We start from the raw sequence: 16,146 nt of genomic DNA on the forward strand, positions 1-16,146 counted from the left end.
GTCATCTAGTATATAAATGGCAGTCCTTCTGTGTCTGTTTGTAACCAAAAAGCTCCTTGACCAGTGAACCAATCTTGATGAAACTTTACACACGTATAGAGCTAACATTCAGCTCCAGGATGCATGAAGTGGCTTTCCATAAAAATTTTAAAAATTCCATTGAAAAAAAAAAGGCTTTCGAATAGTGCGCCGGAGTATGAATCGTAACAAAAGGGTTCATGGTTAAAAACGCGAGGGTTTTTTGAAATACAAAATGTTCGTATTCGTTGACTTTTTAAACATACACATTCTCCTCTTGTTATTTGAATTCTCGAACTGCATGTGCACGGCGTCGAGAGAGTGCGAGAGTGCGAGAGAGATCAAAGTCTTATGATTTTACATTTGTTGATAATTATAACATTGAAAGATGTGATAAGAAGCTGAAGGGAATAAAGAAAAATATAATCAAGGAAACAATAAACATGAAACATTTTTAGAACAGAGTGAGGGATTGGGGATGTAAGATTCTCAACACACCACATTGCTTTTACAGAAACTTCACTTGTGAAGAAATTATCACCTTCAGGTTGTTGTCATTGTGAACATCCTTCAACTTGTAGAACATTAACTTCGCATCGTATGCAAGCCAAAGTATAATCCAAACATTTTACATTAATAACCAAACTCAACCAGAACCCAAAAAGTAAAACGAACAGTAATGGACACAGAACGTATTCAAATATGAAAAAAATTATATCGCTTCCATGGCGACGTTGCATTTTGACTTGGCCAGTATTTGGATTATCTGAAAACGTGAATCCATATCATGCAAAACAAAGAATGAAAAGAACAATCAAAATCAGATCTATTATCAGTGAAGGATTACAGGATTGAAAACAAAACTAAACTCATCCATCAGGAATGCTCAGGATATTGAGAGATTGTACTTCATGGAAACATCAGAGGATTGACAGATAAATTCATCACAGCACTCCATGAGATGAAGCAACACAAGTAAATATACTGAACAAAAATATAAACGCACCAAGCGATTGTTACTATTTTACCTCAAACTCATTAATACTAAATCTTCACAACAATTTGGTTATAGAATCCATGACAATTGAGCATTAAATTTCAAAGAGTTCCTTGAGAATTCTGGCAACAGTCTTTGCGCTACAACAGCCGACACAATCAAGGTGTCACTGTCAGAGTTCACACAGTCAGTAGCGGGTGTTGGCCTCCCTCAAGCTTGGCCTCCCTCAAGCGGTTACGCACCGTCTGGGCTGAAATGCGCCTGTTATGCAGCCCGACAGTCTCATCGGCAGTCCTCGTGGCCGGTCGGAGTCGATCCCGGAGATGTTGCAGCCTCATGTGACGATCCTGACCGGCAGTGGTCACACGTGGTCGCCGGGCATGTGGGCGGTTCACGGTGCTTCCAGTCTCTCTGAGGCGCGTTCTCAGGTGGCTAATGGTGGAGTGGTGGACATTGAAGTGTGCTGCAACGGCCCGTACTGACGTCCCAGCATTCAGCATGCCAATGGCACGCTCCCTCAAGATTTGTGACATCTGTGGCATGTTGACATTTGGCACCAGTCCACATTTTGGGGAGGCCTTTTATAGGGCAAGCTATAGGGAGTGTTTGTGTCCTGGTCACGCTCACTGACCATCACTCTGTCAAGCCCCATGGTGCTCATGGGAAGGATTACTCAACGTGCGAGTCCACACACTCAGAGTGGTCAATTTCAATGGGAACATCTGTCTTGAGCAAAACAAAGGAACCATTGCTCAAACATATCATCGGTTTGACCATTTTCCCATAATGGCAATCTTGACTTAGATATTTAAGGTTGGTGCGTTTATATTTTTGTTCAGTATACAAAATCAATGTTTAAAACACAGCATTTCACATTCATCCATTGAAATATGTACCACAAAAAATTTCACTGTACAAAGTAGTGGTTCAAACATCCTGTTAGGCCATGTACATACTTGTAAACCTCAGCATTTTTATCAGTTACCAACCATAAGATGAGGGGGATAATGGTGAATTTGATTTGAAATAAAAACGGAACAGCGCGTGCAACCTTCATTTCACTGGGGAAACCAATTCCTACGTAAACAATTCTGATATCGCCATTGTCGGCCAAATTGTTAAAACAGCGCGTGCAACCTTCATTTCACTGGGGAAACCAATTCCTACGTAAACAATTCTGATATCGCCATTGTCGGCCAAATTGTCAAAGCACAACAATTGTCGACTGTCCAACTGTGAGATATCTGAAGGTCATGGCTCCCCAAGAAAAAGAAAAACAAGTGACCATTGAAATTATTGCCTTCCTCTTTATTACCACCACCACCACCAAAGGTAGATGGATTTTATGTAATCACCCCTGTCTGTTTGTCTGAGCACGATATCTCAAAAAAGTTATGGACAAGATTCAGAGGAAATTTGGTGGACAGGTTAGGTGGGTGACAAGGACAAATTGATTAGATTTTGGTGAAGATCAGGATACAGATATGACAATTTATTAAGCAATTCTTCACAATTGAGAGATAGGGCCAAAAACTATATATGGCACAATATTTCAAAACGGTGTGGACAGGTTATGACAAAACTTGGTGTACGATTTGTAGAGGTGACAAGAACAAGCCAATTAGATTTTAGTTAGAGCTACCCAAACAATTTTTTTTTTCTTTTGAAAACCACTGAGAATCAATCACGGTCTAATTTGAATGGAAAAAAAAATTGAGTGTCGAAAAAAGCCCGAGTGTGTCGATTTTCGATTTTGCCAGTTCCGTCACATCTGCAATCCATATTGATCTGAACTGCGGGCCACATCAAAAAATGGTGCAGGTTGAGCTCAGATTCCAATACCGATTCCAGTCATTAGCGACTAATTGTTCTCAGAACATTGAAACTGATCAGTGGGGATTTTGAAGAATCTATTGGAGACAAAATTAGTGATGGAAATGCTTTCAGAGGATCATGGAGCCGAATTGTTTTGAGCCTTGTGCGAGCGATTCAGAGGAAGAAGGCGCAAGTGTTCGTGAAGATGAAAATGCCGGTCATATGATAATGACAATTCAGTTGGGTTTGATTTTCTGTTCAATGAACGGTTTATGAAGGGATTTTGTACTAATTGCTATAATCGGTTTACATATTTCTCGAGCACAAACACCAGTCATCGCCCGACAGGTCAGGCAACTACCAGCACACACGGACATCGCAGACAGAACAGGTGAATGCTTTGTCCCACCATCGCAGGTTGGCCATGTGTCTTGTCTGTTACAGGACTGTTCCGTTCCATACTATTCCCCGGCGCCATTTGTATCTGGGCCGTGTGCCTTCATCATGTCCATGAGGTGTCGATGTCCCTCCCCAGTGGATGTGGATTGTGGTGTGTATGTGGGTGTGATGATTGTGAAGGGGTGGGGGTGAGGGGTATGGGATGGTGGTGAGTATTGTGTTGTGATGCTTGTGGGGGGGGGGGTCCTGAAAGTCCAAAGTGAAATCTTCTTGAAGTAGTTGATGATGCATGCATACTTTCTCTCCATTACAGACAGTGGTTCATTTGATTTGGAGAAATGTGTGCTGATAACTGATAATTATTCACACAAGGTACACAAGTCTAAACCTTACATACACAAACACGGTCTCATCACAAGGCACAAAAATCTACCAAATATACAGATAAATGACTGAATTCAAATCGCACTGACAACACAAGATACCAATGATTACCCCCAACAAGTCTGAAACAAAGTCATGAAGAAATGAGAAATTACCAGAGCGGTTCAGTTGTTGCAACATCATCAACAACTTCCCAGTTTCAGCTCCTCAAACAAGCTTTTGCGGTTGGTGATAAATTTGGATAGCCAACAGCATGATGGCATTTTCGCCAGTCCAGGAAAGACACAATGTTAAGTGTAGTCCTGGTAAAAAGAAAAATTGGTCTTGAACGAAAGGAAGAGTGTTCCCAAGGACCAGATCTATCCATATCGTAGACCACGAGTTATAGTTCTCATGTCGATGTCACATAGATGGACAAAACAGATCACATTCGTTTTACAAACACATCACTTGTAAACAAATTATCACCATCAGGTAGATGTCATAGTGACTATCCTTCCAGTTTAGAACATCAACTTAACATCGTGTGCAAGCGAAAGTATAATCCAAAGAACATTTCACAGAAATAGTAATAACCAAACACAAAGAAAACCCAGAAATAATATGAATAGTCATGCACAAGGAACGCATTCCAACATCATCACCAACTTTATATCGCTTACATGAGGACGATGCATCTCAACGTGGCCAGGATTCTCTGTATACATTAATCTATATCATGGGAGACAAAGAATGATGACAATCAAAATCAAATATCTATTATCAGTGAAGGATTACAGGATTGAAAACAAAACAAAACTCGTCCATCAGGAATGCTCAGGATATTGAGAGATTGTGCTTCATGGAAACATCAGAGGATTGACAGATAAATTCATCACAGCACTCCATGAGATGAAGAATGATGGCCATGTATCTTGTCCACAAATACATGTCCCACCCACAAGTAAATACAAAATCAAAGTTTAAAACACAGCATTTCACATTCATCCATAGAAATATGTACCACAAAAATGTTCACTGTACGAAGGAGTGGTTCAAACATACTTTTAGGCCGTGTACATACTTGTAAACGTGAGCTAAGCATTCAGGGTTCGGTGAGGAATTCTCCGATCGAGCCAGGGTGAGACCCACCATCTTTGTTTTCCTTTTATGGAATCTTACCATTCATCTATATCGCGACATATTCCAACTGAAAGTATGCCGACTGCAAACAGATGCATACCAACCGACATGTCAACAAACAAGACTTCCTATTTTTATCAGTTACCAACCATAAGATGGGGTAGGGGGGGGGGCGTCATGGTGAATTCGATTTTAAATAAAAAAGGAGCAGCACGTGCAGCCTCTATTTCCCTGGGGAAACCAATTCCTACGTAAACAATTCTGATAGTCATTGTCGGCCAAATTGTAAAAGCACTACAATTGTAGACTGTCCAACTGTGAGATCTCTGAAGGTAATGGCTCCCCAAGAAAAAGAAAAAAAACAAGTGACCATTGAAATTATTGCCACCACCACCAAAGGAAGATGGATTTTATATCATCACCCGTCTGTTTGTCTGAGCACGATATCTCAAAAAAGTTATGGACAAAATTCAGAGGAAATTTGATGGACAGGTTAGGTGGGTGACAAGGACAAATTGATTATATTTTGGTGAAGATCAGGATACAGATATGACAATTTATTCAGCAATTCTTCACAATTGAGAGATGGGGCCAAAAACTATATATAGCACAATATTTCAAAAAGCTGTGGACAGGTTATGACAAAACTTGGTAGACGAGTTGTGGAGGTGACAAGAACAAGCCAATTAGATTTTAGTTTGAGCTACCCAACCAATTTTTTTTTTCTGAAAACCATTGAGAATCAATCATGGTCGAATTTGAAGAGAAAATAATTTGAATGTCCAAAAAAAGCCCTAGTATGTCGATTTTCGATTTTGCCAGTTCGATCACATCTGCAATCCATATTGATCTGAACGGCGGTCTACATCGAGAAACGGTGCAGGTTGAGTTCAGATTCCGATACCGATTCCAGTCATTAGCAACTGATTGTTCTCAGAACATTGAAAGTGATCAGTGGGGATTTTGAAGAATCTATTGGAGACAAAATTAGTGATGGAAATGCTTTCGGAGGATTATGGAGCCGAATCGAGCCTTGTACGAGCGATTCAGAGAAAGAAGGCGCAAGTGTTCATGAAGAAGAAAATGCTGGTTATATGATAATGACAATTCAGTTGGGTTTGATTTTCTGTTCAATCAATGGTTTATGAGGAAAGGATTTTGTATTAATTGATATAATCGGTTTACATATTTCTCGAGCACAAAGACCAGTCATCGCCCGACAGCTCAGGCACCGCCCAGCACACTCTGACATCGCAGACAAAACACACGAATGCTTTGTCCCACCATCGCAGGCTGGCCATGTGTCTTGTCTGTTACAGGACCGTTCCGTTCCATACTTTGCCCCGACGCCATTTGTATCTGGGCCGTGTCCAACCATCATGTCCATGAGGTGTCGAAGTCCCTCCCCAGTGGATGGGGATTGTGGTGCGTATGTGGGAGTGATGATTGTGAAGGGGTGAGGGGTATGGGATGGTGGCGAGTATTGTGCTGTGATGCTTGTGGGGGTGGGGGGGGGGATCCTGAAAATTCAAAGTGAAATCCTCTTGAAGTAGATGATGATACATGCACACTATCTCTCCACGACAGAAGGTGGTTCATTTGATTTGGAGAAATGTGTGTTGATAACTCATAATTATTCACACAAGGTACACAATTCTAAACCTTACATACACAAACACGGTCTCATCACAAGGCACAAAAATCTACCAAACATAGATAAATGTGAGTAAATTCAAATCGCACTTGCAACACAAGATACCAATGATTACCCCCAACAAGTCTGAAACAAAGCCATGAAGGAATGAGAAATTACCAGAGCAGTTCAGTTGTTGCAACATCATCAACAACTTCCCAGTTTCAGCTCCTCAAACAATCTTTTGCAGTTGGTGATAAGTTTGGATAGCCAACAGCATGATGGCACTTCAGCCAGTCCAGGAAAGATACAATGTTAAGTGTAGTCCTGGTGAAAAGAAAAATTGGTCTTGAACGAAAGGAAGTGTTACCAAGGACCAGATCTATCCATATCGTTGACCACGAGTTATAGTTCTAATGTAGATGTCACATAGATGGACACAACAGATCACATTCGTTTTACAAAAACATTACTTGTGAACAAATTATCACCATCAGGTGGATGTCGTTGTGACTATCCTTCCAGTTGTAGAACATTAACTTAACATCGTGTGCAAGCCAAAGATTTCAACGTTAAGAAAGATTTCTTAACATCCAAAGAACATTTCATAGAAATGGTAATAACCAAACACAAAGAAAACCCAGAAATAATATGAATAGTAATGCACAAGGAACACATTCCAACATCATCACCAACTTTATATCACTTACATGAGGACAATGAATCTCGACTTGTTCAGGATTCTCTGTATATATGAATCTATATCATGTGAGACAGAGAATGATAACAATCAAAAGCAAATATCGATTATCAGTGAAGGATTACAGGATTGAAAACAAAACTAAACTCGTCCATCAGGAATGCTCAGGATATTGAGAGATTGTGCTTCATGGAAACATCAGAGGATTGACAGGATAAACTCATCATGGCACTCCATGAGATGACGTAACACAAGTAAATACATCATCAATGTTTAAAACACAGCACTTCACATTTATCCACTTAAACATGTACCACACAAACTTTCACTGGACTAACTGGTGGTCTTTAACATCCTGATAGGCTGTGTCGGTGCCAGTGAACAACCCAAACCATCAAGGGTTCGGTGAGGAAGTCTTGGATGGAGCCAGGGTCAAATCCACCATCTTTGTTTTCCTTCTGTTGAACCTTACCATCCGATCACGAAATATTCCAACTGAAAATATGCCGAATGCAAACTGCTGCATACTAAACCACAGGTCAACAAACCAGACTTCCACCTTTTATATGTTACCGACCAAGCATAAAATGAGGGCAAGGGTGAACCTGATTCAAAAGGAAAATGGACGAGCGTGTGCATCCTTCTTTTTCCTGGGGAACCCCAAATCCTACGTAAACAGTTACCCTTCAATATCTCAATTGTCGGCCAAACTGTAAAAGAACAATACTGAAAACAGGACCATTTAAATTGTTGCCTTTTCCTGTTATTACCTCCACCAACAAAGGTGGACAGAGGTGCTGTATTCACCCATTTGGCTGTGAACACGATATCCCAAAAAGTTACGGACGGATTTCACTGAAATGTGGTGGAGAGGTTGGGTGTGTGTGAAGGACTAATTCGTTATATTTTGATGAATATCTTGATAAGAGTATTTTTTTTTTTCAGTGATACTTCATCACTGAGAGATGGCACCAAAAATGATACTTTAAAAAGTTGTGGATGGGTGATGACAAAACTTGGTGGATGAGTTGGGGAGGTGACAATAACAAGCCGATTAGATTTTGGTTCAGGTATAGATCCAGATCTGACCTATCATTGGGATACAAAACGTATGTCCAGCCTGGTGGAGATATGCACTCTACTGAATGCAGTTCTGGTTCATCCACATGTTATCCCACGACCAGTGGGGTACATTCTTGGCTGTAACCTGGTATACGAGTCGAAACTTTGCAATACACAAACATCGTCTCATCAGAAGTCACAAAAATCGACCAAACATTCAGATAACCGACAGTGAATTCAAATCGCACTTACAACACAAGAAGATACCAAAGATTACCCACAACAAGTCTGAAACAAACCCACAAGTGAATGTGAAATTACCAGAGCAGTTCAGTTCTTGCAACATCACAAACAACTTCGCAGTTTCAGCACCTCAAACAGGCTTTTGCGGTTGGTGATAAATTTGGATAGCCAACAGCATAATGGCACTTCAGCCAGTCCAGGAAAGATGGAATTGTAAGTGTAGTCCTGGTGATGAGAAATTTTGGTCTTGAATGAAAAGAAGTTTCGAAGACCCTGATCAATCCGTACAGTTGACCATCAGTAATACAGTCGTTGTAATGTAATGTCAACAAATGTATGGACACAACAGATCAAATTAGTTTTCCAAAAAATTCACTTCTGAACAAATTATCACTGTCATGTAGTTGTGAACAGTGTTGGGCACAAAAGTGATAATCCGATAACAGATAATTATCGAAGTTAACTTCTTTTATCGGACTATTATCAGAAGTTAACTTCCATTCATCGTTATCGGACCAGTTAACCTCCGATAACTCGATTTCTTTCGTCCGAAAACATTTTTATTGTTTTACTTTTTTCACCATCACCATCAGAACAATGAGATCCGAGGATGCCATGATTTTGGAAATAGAACAACACGAGTCAACTTCCCGCGAGATTAAACTTGCACAAGGGGCGGAGCCTGTGCTCACAGTTTTATGTGCATGTGCACGGCACTCCTCGGCAATGCGAGTCGACGCCAAAAAATGCCGAGGCGCTGTATAAGTACTACGAGCCTGGAAGAGCCGTCGGTTTACTGGCGGGAATACCAATCTTTACGTAATTACAAAAAAACGGTTCGTGTTTGTTGGAAATACATTTAAATTGAAGAATTAATAAAAATTTTTTTTTTTTTTTTTTACTAACAGCACAGTGTCATAGACTAAAAAGATGCATAATGCTTATTTTATTCTTGGGTTTAGCATAAATAAGCCTTTTCTATGGGTTTTGAAGCTTTCTCCTTGTTTTTTTTTATTTTTTGTTAAAAAGTAGTTATCATTATCAGATTATCGTTAACTTCCGATAACTGTTTTATAATTACCGGATTATCGTTATCGGACTTAAAAATTGGGGTTATCGCATTATCGTTATCGAAGTTAACTTTTTGGTTATTGGTGCCCAACACTGGTTGTGAAACCCTTCCACTTAAAACATCAACTTCTCATGGTGTCCAAGCTAAAGTATTGTTGTGGAAATGACTCCTTGGGGTAAACATTTCTTCGTAGAGTTTCGTTTGCTCCTTATAAATGTCTCAGCATAAAGTACGTAATTGTGATCTTGGATATGCATCGATACATGTAAAAGATAGACAACATCCACCCTTCAAATGTACGTGTCTAAAAATCCACATTCCTGCGAGCCTTTGTTTTATGTACTCTACTTTGTAAATCTGTCTATACATCTTTTAGCATTTTGCTATGCCTATACTGTCGGTGCTTGCCGGGCAGGAAATCCTTCCCTACCCTTCCCCCAATCCCACAATCCAAACTGGCCTGCAACGCCAGCACATTGGGGTGAGAAGTCGGGGAAGGGTCGCCTTAACCCCCCCCCCCAGACTTCACCCGTCAACCAATGCTGAGTGAGAATGAAGGGGTGCGGTGCATTTTGGGTGACGTGGGTGGCCTGTGGCTATAAATATGGGTACACCAAACGGAAAGGGAGGAGAACCCCAAATGCCCTTGGAGAGCTGTGCACTTTGCTCGTCCTGCCGCAGCCATAGCTACAGCCTCTCCTGTGGACGAGACATATGGAAAGTGATGGGCTGTTTCCCTTCCAGAGCGGCCAGAACCTTGATCATTCTGCAGTGCCTAACCGGACAGCACACTGTCGTTGTCCCATGAATTCCCAGTTTTCTCGACCGTGGTGCGATTGCTTGGGCCCAAAGGCATAAATAGTTTATGCTCCTGCTTGTCGTTTGGTCTGTGTACATGTATATTCTATATTGGGTAATGGGTTTCACTTGCATTGTAATTGTTATTCCTTGCTTCTTGTATCTTCCTTCCCTGTGGCCATCGCTTGCTCATCAATTAAATATACCTGGCCTCGGGGTGAATTTGGGTCATCGTGGTAACTCTGGTAATCAAGAAAGCCCGTTGAGGGTTAATTAGCTGCGGAAAATAACGCCGCAAATCCTGATCGTGCCGCAAGTCTCCGGCTTCGCTCGGCCATAATCAGAGACGAGGCATGTGGTTCCAATTAGTGTAATGAGTCACTGGTTCGACACTATTGGAAGTGGAAACGACCACAATCTGGCTGAGCTGATCTTTACGGTGGCATCGAGGTGACTCGCCGGACAAGCACCATGCAACTGGAACAAACCAAGCAACGACAACAGCATAATCCAAATAACATTTTCCAACAATAACCAAACTCAACCCGAACCTAAAAGTAATAAGAAAAGTGATGGACAAGAAACAAACATCATCAAAAACTTTACATCACTCACGTGAAGACGATGCATCTCAACTTGGCCAGGATTAGGACTCTGTATACATGAATCTAAATCATGTGAAACAAAGAATGAAAAGAACAATCACAATCAAAGATTTATCAGTGAAGGATTACAGGATTGAAAACAAAACTAAACTCCTCCATCAGGAATGCTCAGGATATTGAGAGATTGTGCTTCATAGAAACATCAGAGGATTGACAGATAAATTCATCACAGCACTCCATGAGATGAAGCAACACAAGTAAATACAAAATCAATGTTTAAAACACAGCATTTCACATTCATCCATTGAAATATGTACCACAAAAAATTTCACTGTACGAAGTCGTGGTTCAAACATCCTGTTAGGCCGTGTACATACTTGTAAACCTAAGCAATTTTATCAGTTACCAACCATAAGATGAGGGGGTAATGGTGAACTTGATTTGAAATAAAAAGGGAACAGCGCGTGCAGCCTCTATTTCCCTGGGGAAACCAATTTCTTCGCAAAAAATTCTGATAGCCATTGTCGACCAAATTGTTAAAGCACTACAATTGTAGACTGTCCAACTGTGAGATCTCTGAAGGTCATGGCTCCCCAAGAAAAAGAAAAAATAAGTGACCATTGAAATTATTGCCTTTCCTCTTTATTACCACCACCACCAAAGGTCGATGGATTTTATTTAATCACCCCTGTCTGTTTGTCTGGGCATGATATCTCAAAAAAGTTATGGACAAGATTCAGAGGAAATTTGGTGGACAGGTTGGGTGGGTGACAAGAACGAATTGATTAGATTTTGGTGAAAATCAGGATACAGATATGACGATTTTTTAAGCGATTCTTCACAACTGAGAGATGCGGCCAAAAACTATATATATCACACAATATTTCAAAATGCTGTGGACAGGTTATGACAAAACTTGGTAGACGAGTTGTGGAGGTGACAAGAACAAAGCAATTAGATATTAGTTAAAGCTTCCCACACAAATTTTTTTTCTTCTGAAAACCAGTGAGAATCAATCACGGTCTAATTTGAAGGGAAAAGAATTTGAGTGTCGAAAAAAAGCCCGAGTGTGTCGATTTTCGATTTTGCCAGTTCCGTCACATCTGCAATCCATATTGATCTGAACGGCAGTCTCCATCGAGAAACGGTGCAGGTTAAGCTCAGATTCCGATACCGATTCCAGTCATTAGCGACTAATTGTTCTCAGAGCATTGAAACTGATCAGTGGGCATTTTGAAGAATCTATTGGAGACAAAATTAGTGATTGAAATGCTTTCGGAGGATTATGGAGCCGAATCGTTTTGAGCCTTGTGCGAGCGATTCAGAGGAAGAAGGCGCATGTGTTCTTGAAGATGAAAATGCCAGTCATATGATAATGAGAATTCAGTTGGATTTGATTTTCTGTTCAATTAACGGTTTATAAGGAAGGGATTTTGTATTAATTGATATAATCGGTTTACATATTTTTCGAGCACAAATACCAGTCAGTCATCGCCAGACAGCTCAGGCACCGCCCAGCACACTCGGACATTGCAGACAAAACAGGCGAATGCTTTGTCCCACCATCGCAGGCTGGCCATGTGTCTTGTCTGTTACAGGACCGTTCCGTTCAATACTATTCCCCAGCGCCATTTGTATCTGTGCCGTGTCCCACCATCATGTCCATGAGGTGTCGAAGTCCCTCCCCAGTGGATGGGGATTGTGGTGCGTATGTGGGAGTGATGATTGTGAAGGGGTGGGGGTGAGGGGTATGGGATGGTGGTGAGTATTGTGGTGTGATTGTGGGGGGGGGGATCCTGAAAGTCCAAAGTGAAATCCTCTTGAAGTAGATGATGATGCATGCATACTTTCTCTCCACTGCAGATGGTGGTTCATTTGATTTGGAGAAATGTGTGTTGATAACTGATAATTATTCACACAAGGTACACAAGTCTAAACCTTACATACACAAACACGGTCTCATCACAAGGCACAAAAATCTACCAAATATACAGATAAATGACTGAATTCAAATCGCACTTACAACACAAGATACCAATGGTTACCCCCAACAAGTCTGAAACAAAGCCATGAAGGAATGAGAAATTACCAGAGCGGTTCAGTTGTTGCAACATTATCAACAACAACTTCCCAGTTTCAGCTCCTCAACCAAGCTTTTGCGGTTGGTGATAAGTTTGGATAGCCAACAGCATGATGACACTTCAGCCAGTCCAGGAAAGATGCAATGTTAAATGTAGTCCTGGTAAAAATAAAAATTGGTCTTGAACGAAAAGAAGAGTGTTAGCAAGGACCAGATTTATCCGTATCGTTGACCACGAGTTATAGTTCTAATGTAGATGACACACAGATGGACACAACAGAACACATTCGTTTTGCAAAAACATTACTTGTGAACAAATTATCACCATCAGGTGGATGTCGTTGTGACTATCCTTCCAGTTGTGGAACATTAACTTCACATCATGTGCAAGCCAAAGATTTCAACGTTAAGAAAGATTTCTTCACATCTAAAGAACATTTCATAGAAATGGTAATAACCAAACACAAAGAAAACCCAGAAATAATATGAATTGTCATGCACAAGGAACACATTCCAACATCATCACTAACTTTATATCACTTACATGAGAACAATGCATCTCAACTTGGCCAGGATTCTCAATATATACGAGTCTATATTATGTGAGACAAAGAATGATAACCAAAATCAAATATCTATTTTCAGTGAAGGATTACAGGATTGAAAACAAAACTAAACTCGTCCATCAGGAATGCTCAGGATAATGAGAGATTGTGCTTCATGGAAACATCAGAGGATTGACAGATAAACTTATCACGGCACTCCATGAGATGAAGTAACACAAGTAAATACATCATCAATGTTTAAAACACAGCACTTCACATTTATCCACTTAAACATGTACCACACAAACTTTCACTGGACTAACTGGTGGTCTTTAACATCCTGATAGGCTGTGTCGGTGCCAGTGAACAACCCTAACAATCAAGGGTTCGTGAGGAAGTCGAGGATGGAGACAGGGACAGATCCACCATCTTTGTTTTCCTTCTGTTAAACCTTACCATCCGATCACGACATATTCCAACTGAAAATATGCCGAATGCAAACTGCTGCATACTACACAAAAGGTCAACAAACCAGACTTCCTCCTTTTATCAGTTACCAACCAAGCATAAAATGAGGGCAAGCGTGAACCTGATTCAAAAGGAAAACAGATGAGCGTGTGCATCCTTCTTTTTCCTGGGGAACCCCAATTCCTACGTTAACATTTACCCCTCAATATCTCAATTGTCGGCCAAATTATAAAAGAACAATAACTGAAAACAGGACCATTTCAATTGTTGCCTTTTCTCATTATTACCTTCACCAACGAAGGTGGACATAGGTAATGTTTTCACCCATTTGGCTGTGAGCACGATATCCCAAAAAGTTATGGACGGATTTCACTGAAACGTCGTGGAGAGGTTGGGTGTGTGTGAAGGACTAATTAGTTATATTTTGATGAATATCTTGATAAGAGTATTTTTTTCTTCAGTGATACTTCATCACTGAGAGATGGCACCAAAAATGATACTTTAAAAAGTTGTGGATGGGTGATAACAAAACTTGGTGGATGAGTTGGGGAGGTGACAAGAACAAGCCGATTATATTTTGGTTCAGGTACAGATCCAGATCCGGCCTATCATTGGGATACAAAACGTAAACTGTTCAGCCTGGTGGAGGTATGCACTCTACTGAATACAGTTCTGGTTCATCCCCGTGTTATCCCACGACCAGTGTGGTACATTCTTGGCTGTAACCTGGTATACGAGTTGAAACTTTACAACACACAAACATGGTCACATCACAAGTCACAAAAATCTACCAAACATTCAGATAACCGACAGTGAATTCAAATCGCACTAACAACACAAGAAGATACCAACGATTACCCACAACAAGTCTGAAACAAACCCACAAGTGAATGTGAAATTACCAGAGCAGTTCAGTTCTTGCAACATCACAAACAACTTCCCAGTTTCAGCTCCTCAAACAGGCTTTTGCGGTTGGTGATAAATTTGGATAGCCAACAGCATGATGGCACTTCAGCCAGTCCAGGAAAGATGGGATGGTAAGTGTAGTCCTGGTGATGAGAAAGTTTGGTCTTGAATGAAAGGAAGTTTCCAAGACCCAGATCAATCCATGCAGTTGACCATCAGTTAGACAGTAGTTGTAGTGTCAACATAAACAAATGTATGGACAAAGCAGATCAAATTAGTTTTCCAAAAACTTCACTAATGAACAAATTATCACTGTCATGTGGTTGTGAAACCCTTCCACTTACAGAACACCAACTTCTCATGGTGTCCAAGCTAAAGTATTGTGGAAATGACTCCTTGGGGTAAACATTTCTTCGTAGAGTTTCGTATGCTCCTTATAAATGTCTCGGCATAAAGTACGTAATTATGATCTTGGATATGCAGCGATACATGTAAAAGATAGACAGCATCCACCCTCCAAATGTACGTGTCTAAAAATCCACAATCCTGCGAGCCTTTGTTTTATGTTCTCCACTTTGTAAATCTGTCTATGCATCTTTTAGCATTTCGCTATGCCTATACTGTAGGTGTTTGCTGGGCAGGAAATCCCTCCCTCCCCTCCACCCCCCCACCCCCAATCCCACAATCCAAACTGGCCTGGAGCACCAGCACATTGGGTTGAGAGGTCAGGGAAGGGTCACCTCAACCCCACCCCCCCCCCCAGACTTCACCTGTTAACCACTGGTGAGTGAGAATGAAGGGGTGCGGTGCATTTTGGGTGACGTGGGTGGTCCGTGGCTATAAATATGGGTGCACCAAAGGGAGGAGAATCCCAAATGCCCTTGGAGAGCTGTGCACTTTGCTCGTCCTGCCGCAGCCAGAGCTACAGCCTCTCCTGTGGATGAGACGTATGGAACGTGACGGGCTGTTTCCCTTCCAGAGCGGCCAGAACCTTGATCATTCTGCAGTGCCTAACCGGACACCACACTGTTGTTGTGCCATGAATTCCCATTTTTCTCTACCGTGGTGTGATTGCTTGGGCCCAAAGGCATAAATAGTTTATGCTCCTGCTTGTCGTTTGGTCTGTGTGCATGTATGTTCTATCGTGGGTAATAGGTTTTTCTTGCATTATAATTGTTATTCCTTGCTTCTTGAATATTCCTTCCCTGTGGCCATCGCTTGCTCATAAATTAAATATACCTGGCCTCGGGGTGAATTTGGGTCGTCGTGGTAACTTTGGTAATCAAGAAAGCCCGTTGA

General features: G+C 41.1%; 1 protein-coding gene and 1 long non-coding RNA gene across 19 annotated transcripts in view; both read right to left on the minus strand.

Moving 5' to 3' along the window:
- The window catches only part of LOC147015744 (uncharacterized), a 42,535-nt gene that overhangs the window by 10,939 nt on the left and 15,450 nt on the right, over nucleotides 1–16,146 (minus strand). For 7 of the 18 annotated variants that reach the window (XM_085848231.1, XM_085848233.1, XM_085848241.1 and 4 more), the window contains 8 exons: nucleotides 14,844–14,990; nucleotides 12,938–13,087; nucleotides 10,859–10,911; nucleotides 8,452–8,598; nucleotides 7,079–7,127; nucleotides 6,549–6,695; nucleotides 4,276–4,324; nucleotides 3,769–3,915 (listed from right to left, as the gene is read on the minus strand). The gene's annotated coding sequence lies outside the window, so the exon portion shown is untranslated. The other 11 variants (XM_085848237.1, XM_085848236.1, XR_015049816.1 and 8 more) reach the window with 11 other exon arrangements.
- Nucleotides 452–12,931, minus strand: LOC147015745 (uncharacterized). The gene is made up of 2 exons (XR_015049822.1): nucleotides 11,482–12,931; nucleotides 452–2,315 (listed from the first exon to the last, which is right to left on the minus strand). It is a non-coding gene; the product is annotated as an uncharacterized LOC147015745 (long non-coding RNA).

This window comes from Eptatretus burgeri, chromosome 12 (genome assembly GCF_056783735.1).
Source record: "Eptatretus burgeri isolate ZD-2024b chromosome 12, Ebu_testis_v1, whole genome shotgun sequence".
Classification (NCBI taxonomy): domain Eukaryota; kingdom Metazoa; phylum Chordata; class Myxini; order Myxiniformes; family Myxinidae; genus Eptatretus; species Eptatretus burgeri.